The sequence below is a fragment of the Limulus polyphemus genome, unplaced genomic scaffold (assembly GCF_000517525.1).
Source record: "Limulus polyphemus unplaced genomic scaffold, Limulus_polyphemus-2.1.2 Scaffold613, whole genome shotgun sequence".
In the NCBI taxonomy this organism is placed as follows: Eukaryota; Metazoa; Arthropoda; class Merostomata; order Xiphosura; family Limulidae; genus Limulus; species Limulus polyphemus.
In genome coordinates this window covers 274464-281000 of record NW_013666223.1, presented here as the reverse complement: position 1 = coordinate 281000, position 6537 = coordinate 274464, and the positions used below count along the sequence as shown (strand labels likewise).

General features: G+C 35.4%; 1 long non-coding RNA gene across 1 annotated transcript in view; it reads left to right on the top strand.

The window, feature by feature from the left end:
• LOC111085776 overlaps positions 1–3141 on the top strand; it is an 11252-nt gene extending 8111 nt beyond the window's left edge. The window contains exon 2 of the long non-coding RNA XR_002610575.1: positions 2723–3141. This is a non-coding gene — a long non-coding RNA (uncharacterized LOC111085776). The remainder of the gene's footprint in view (positions 1–2722) is intronic.
• The last annotated feature ends 3396 nt before the right edge of the window (positions 3142–6537 follow it).

The window sequence follows — 6537 nt, the reverse complement described above, 5'->3', positions numbered from 1 at the left end:
GGGGGGGGGGGGTGGTTAATGAAAGTGTTCCAAAATGCGACATTCATTTCTTGACAACCTAATATAATGGAAGTGTAGAGTATACGGATATTCCTAGTTGACCGACAATTAAATAAACTTTAAGAAAAAAAACTAATTTGAAGATATGGGGCGGCATCAAATTTGAAACATTATGGAGAAAAAAATATTTTAAATAAAGTATTTATTCATTGTTTGTTTTTTGAAGTTAAGCACAAAGCTACACAATGGGTTATCTGTGCTCCGCCCACCACGGGTATCGAAACCCGGTTTGTAGCGTTGTAAATCCGCAGACATGTCGTTGAGCCATTGTGGAAAAGTATGAGAATTCTGCTACTACTAGGAAGATTTCAGTTATTGTTAAATATTTTGCATCATAGACCTATTAATTATATCTTTACATTTGCAAACGCGTAACATAGAGACATAGTTGAAACTACACGGTAGTATTGTGTTATAGTTTTGTGAAATCAACATAGTTGTTGTGCAGCGTGAAAAATAAAATGGACAAAACGTAAGGAAACCTGGAGTAGCTGTATAGAAGCTTTTAGTTTGTTATAAATTTTGCGCAAAGCTACACGAGGGCTATCTGCGCTAGCCGTCCCTAATTTAGCAGTGTAAGACTAGAGGGAAGGCACCTAGTCATAACGACCAACTCTTGGGCTACTCTTTTACCAACTAATAGTAGGATTGACCGTCACATTATAACGCCCCAATGGCAGAAAGGGCGAACACGTTTGGTGGGACCCTCAGATTACGAATCGAGTGCCCTAACCACCTGGCCATGCCGAGCCTAGAAGCTTTTAATTTAATAAAGCTATGTCAGCTTCAGTTAATTTCATTTGTAACAAATCATTACTGTCTAAATTTATTAGGCCAACTATAAGTACCTCTCGACAGGTTTTTGATTGTTTATAGTCTTGTTATTTTGAAACTACCAGGATGTAACAAGCTCTGAACAATGCTAGTTTTTGTTTCACCACCAACTCTCTTTCTCGAACATAAACAAGTTCTTTCTTCCTAAATGTTGAAAGTTTTTAAAGTACAGTGACCTAGCGGTGTATTCGGATAACCGTAGGAATACTACTAGTAGAAGAAGCTTTTAAAACCTTGCTTTATATGGTTAAAATTGTTGGCCAGTCACGTGAATACACAGACATAAGGACTTATCAAGAAACTCTCTCAATAACTTGGCGAAACCGGTAAATTCCAGATTGCTCCCGAAGCGCTGAATTTCCCTGAGAGTTTGTAAAAGTGTTATAAACTATTTGCAATGGTGATATTACTAACCGTGGTATAAATGAATAATATCATCGCCTACTCGAAGTTCTGGCGTAGCCTAGTGGTTAGTCTTCTGGATTATGAATCTGATGGTCTATGGTTCGCATCCCGTTGTCATGAAACCATGCTTCGCACTCTGGGGCCATATGCGTGTTATAAGAGTGACGGTCAACTCCCAATATTCAGTTAGAGTAGCCCATGAGTTTGGTACCCGCTGTTGGCTGGCTGTATTCTCTCTCTTGTCTATCAGTTCAGAGTATAGACTGCTAGCGTGGACAGCCCCTGTAGATTTGCGCGAATATCTAAAATAAAGAAATAATTATTACCTGAAAATAGTCACTGCTGACACAATATTGAAGGAGTCGCAGTGAGCTAAAACATGTGAAAGCAAAAAGAAAAATTTTAAAAACTTGTTGACAATATCTAATATCTGTGTTTCTAAACGCTCTATATAGAAGCATTTTTTTAGGACTTAACTTGAAAACATTAAAGACTATTAATAATAATTTACTTTGTATGAAAAGTGCTGATCTAGATGTTCAGTTTTATGAACACCAAGAGAAATATCTGTAAGCAATACCAATATTATAATACGGCAAAAGATACACAACTTAAGGAGTGGCTTCCAGATAAACTCAAAATATTACTCGCTCTCGTAAGTACTACATGGGAACTGAGTAGAAAAACTGATGATAGGTAAATTGTAGTCACACAAATAAAGAAACCTGGGCAATGAGTTATGTAATTAGATCAATATTCTGTACCCTATCTTCGGGCAATGGGTTATGTAATTACATCAGTATTCTATACCCAATCTTCCGCCAATGAGTTATGTAATTACATCAGTATTCTATACCCTATCTTCGAGCAATGAGTTATGTAATTACATCAGTATTCTGTACTCTATCTTCGGGCAATGAGTTATGTAATTACATCAGTATTCTTTACCCTATCTTCCGCCAATGAGTTATGTAATTACATCAGTATTCTTTACCCTATCTTCCGCCAATGAGTTATGTAATTACATCAGTATTCTATACTCTATCTTCGAGCAATGAGTTATGTAATTACATCAGTATTCTATACCCTACCTTCCGCCAATGAGTTATGTAATTACATCAATATTCTGTACCCTATCTTCCGCCAATGAGTTATGTAATTACATCAATATTCTATACCCTATCTTCGAGCAATGAGTTATGTAATTACATCAATATTCTATACCCTATCTTCTTCTAACTTGTTATTATTGCTATAGCTAATTTTTCAGGAAAAGACTACTTGACTATATTTGGTTTAAGCCTAGAGATATTTATCATGTGATCTCGTGCCTTAGAAGTGTATACATATATGGGTGTGTGTCTGTCATTTGCTTTCAGTCAGTGTCCATTCCTAACTTTTTTGGTTTTGTTTTTGTTACCAGACCTGGTTCGAAAACAGATTGGCTTGTTGGAGACAGGAACAAGGACTTCCCGCTAATGGAAAGCTGGTGAATGAATGATGGAGCTTCGGACAAATAACAAAAGAAAAAACCCCAGAGGGCGACTAGGTCACTTTATGTGAAGATTAATTAACAAAAATAAATTGATAATGTACAAGAGGACAGGGTAGCTTTGTACATATATATATATATATATACTAAAACGAATAATGTATGAAAACACATATAAAGTTTTTACTTAATATGTTATTATTTTTTTATGAAATCCTTGAAGCTCCTTTATCAGTATTTGTCACTCTCATATTAGTGTGAAAATCTCAATGTCTTACCATCATAATTGAAGTAGAATGCTAGGTATTATCGTTTGATGAATGATGAAATAAAATAACTATTTTTGATGACCCCGTGTTTGTCTTCGAACGTTAATAAAACATTCTTATAATTAGCAGTAGACCAGCATAGAACATTCGAAAATCCACTATGTGTTGATTAAACTTCCAAAAGAAACGTTTGCTTTCATAGCGAGAAGAAGAAAGCGACTTAGTTTTACTCCGAAACTAAAATTATATTGTAATACACAAGATGAAAACCATATTTGCATATTAAAAAGGTTGTAACTTTAGTTTTCTAACAGCAACACGGCTGTTAAAATAATGTTTTGAATTTCTATAAAAAAAAAAAAAGATACAGAACCTAATTTACACAACAATAATAATAAATTTGTCTTTGGATCAATGAAACTTTGCTCCATTACTTCTGCCCCCCAGTGGCACAGCGGTATGTCTGCGGACTTACAACGATAGAAACCGGGTCTCGATACCCGTGGTGGGCTTTGTGCTTAACTTAAATAAACAAACACACCAGTGCTTCTCTCTCTCGCACACACGCACAAATTTGGCTCGTAAACACTTTCTATAAAATTCGTGTTAACTTCCGTAGATACTAAATATTACAACTGATTTATCATTCGAAAAGTTCTTGGCTTGGTTATTGTTTAGAATAAAGCTACACGAAGGGCTATCTGGGCTCTGCCCACCACGCGTATCAAAACCCGGTTTTTAGTGTCGTGAGGGGGCTGAAAATTTCTTGATCATTATCCCTTGCGTATATTAACACAACTTATGAATTTCATCGGTCTGCTTCAAAATGTTTTAAATTCGTTGTTTCTAACGTGCATTGAATGTGAATCATAGTTTTTCGTAACCTCACAAGCCCTTCAGTATTTAATATAATATGATTATTAGTTTCAGCTTTACATCACATAACAGCCTATTTTAAAATGATTTTAAACAGTAATGTAGAAATATTGTTAGCCAATAAACTCTTGTGCAAAGTACTATAGTTTGTTACATTTTGCGCAATGCTACATCAGGTCTATCACCCCTAGCCTTCCCTAATTTTGAAGTGGGGGAAGATAATTAGCTAGGTACCATCATCCATAGCCAACTCTTTGACTACTCTTATCAGGCCAAATAGTGGGGTTTGACCGTCACTCTTAAAACGTACTCACGGCCCCAAAGTGCAGAGCGTGATTTTTGTTAGAACAGGACGCGAACCGCGGATTCTCATGTACATAGCTCCTGCATGCTAACCATTGTACTGCTCTCTGCCATCGGGATTATAGTAAAACAAGCAGTAAACTATTACAAAAAGGCTTAATTAACTAACTGAATATTCAATATCAGAAGAATATTGTATAGATTTGAAAGTTGCGCGCCAGTATAGTATTAATACTATATCGTATGTGTGTGCGTGAATATGTTAACACTAGAAGAATATTGCATAAGATTATTATAACCAGATGACTACTGTCTACCACAAAAATACTGTAGTAAAACTGACTGTTGTATATTAGAATAATATTGTTGGTGTTTGTTTTGACCTCATGATCATTAGACGCCAGAATAATATTGTTCAGAATTCTTTTAGTCATCTGGTTATTTCATAAGCGAATAATTCTGTGCAAAATTATTTTAGTCAGATGATTACTTTACACTCAAGAATCCTGTACATTTTTTTTTACAATCAGTTGAACTTTTCACACTATAGCATTGAATTAGAAGTATTTTAACCAGTAGAGTTGTACGATGTAATAATATTGTAATTACTTTAGTCAGTTGACTGTCATTCGCCGGAATAATCTTATTATAATGGAGTTTGCGATGTATACGTCGAGAACTCGGAAACTACCGCACCGATCATCACAAATCGTAACTGGGTAATATTTTTATAGCTGAGCAATGAATAAAACAATTGAAATTTCCACAAAAATGATATGTTTCAAATTTAACCAATAAAAAATTATGAACAAAAAAGTAGTAATTTTCAAATATAAAACAATAAAAAAACTTTAAAAAAATATTTGCTTTTCTTTAGTGAAAATCTCATTAGTGTTGCAACAGAAAAGCAAGGCACTTTCATTGATAACTGCGTCTACTTCAATAAAATCTACTCTGTGATGATAGCTCATTTTTAAACTAAAATTTCAATAAAATATTTTTTCTTTTGGATGGTGATCATTATTGAATGTCAAATATGAGTACATTAATGTAGAACTGTCAGACAATTCCAGAAAAGGCCGCCGGCCCAATAGCCTTCCGCAGGAACTAGCAGTCACCTGCCCGGAGGGCGGGTAACTGCTAGTATTATGTAATTGCTATAGTCAGATGACCGTCGTACCCATAATAATACTGTACAATAAATGTAGTCAGTTGACTGTCATATGCCGGAATAATATTTGACAATTATTTTATTAAATGAGATAAATACGTGTAAAGTAAATGAATTTTTTTCTGAGAACCTTAGGGTGAAAACAACCCCTCGCCTTCGTGGCTCTAAGTCCTATTCATGAAAGGGAGATTGTAACGAAACTTCGCATAATCCGGATAAACTGTGTTTATACTTGTACGGTGGCATGTGGAAATGGAATAAAACTTTTTTTTGTGTGTGAACGTTTAATACCTGGCTGCCAGATGGTAGTGCGGATCTGCCCTTGACGCCATGAACTCGCACGACCAACATACGATTACTTTGTAACCTTATAAGGACAGAGTGGTTAGCTCGCAGATCACCCTTGCGATTATTACGAGCATTTACAAAATTTCCTGCTTCAGCTTTTACGCAACGAAACAACGCCTTCTTGCTATACAAAAGTGACGGATGTTCTCGTGCTTGCAGGGCCAGCCTTAGGTATTTTGCCACTACAGGCAAGGTTTTAATACGCCGTCCACGGCGGAACCCCTGCACCATTATCATCAGTAAATATATATATATATATGACATTATATTAACAAAATGTAACAATTTCTAGCAAACTTTTACTTTAGCAGGCCTATCTGTATCTTACTTCGAAATGTTTTGATTTAGAATAACTCAATTTTCCTTAGTATTTGTCTTTGTTTTTTTAGCTGAAAAGTTGTGAAGTACTTCTATAAGGCCTGGTTTTTTGAATTTAGTAGACATTTGTTTTAAACTTACGTTGATTATTTTACAAAGCACGTATTTATAAACACTTCCAAGTCAGGAAAATACGGTAAGGATGTAATGCGAGCGCGAGAAATCTGATTGTTTGTTTGTTGTTAAGCACAAAACTACTCAATGAGCTATTTGTGCTGTGCCCACGACAGGTATCAAAACCCGGGTTTTAGCGTTATGAGCCTTCAGACTTACCACTAATAACTGGAGGCAAAAGATAATAGATACTATTGAAAAATGAATTAATATATAAACCTTTATTTATTTTATCTTCCTAGGCAGCTGCCTACCTTGCCTATACACTAAAACCGTCCTTGGGCGCT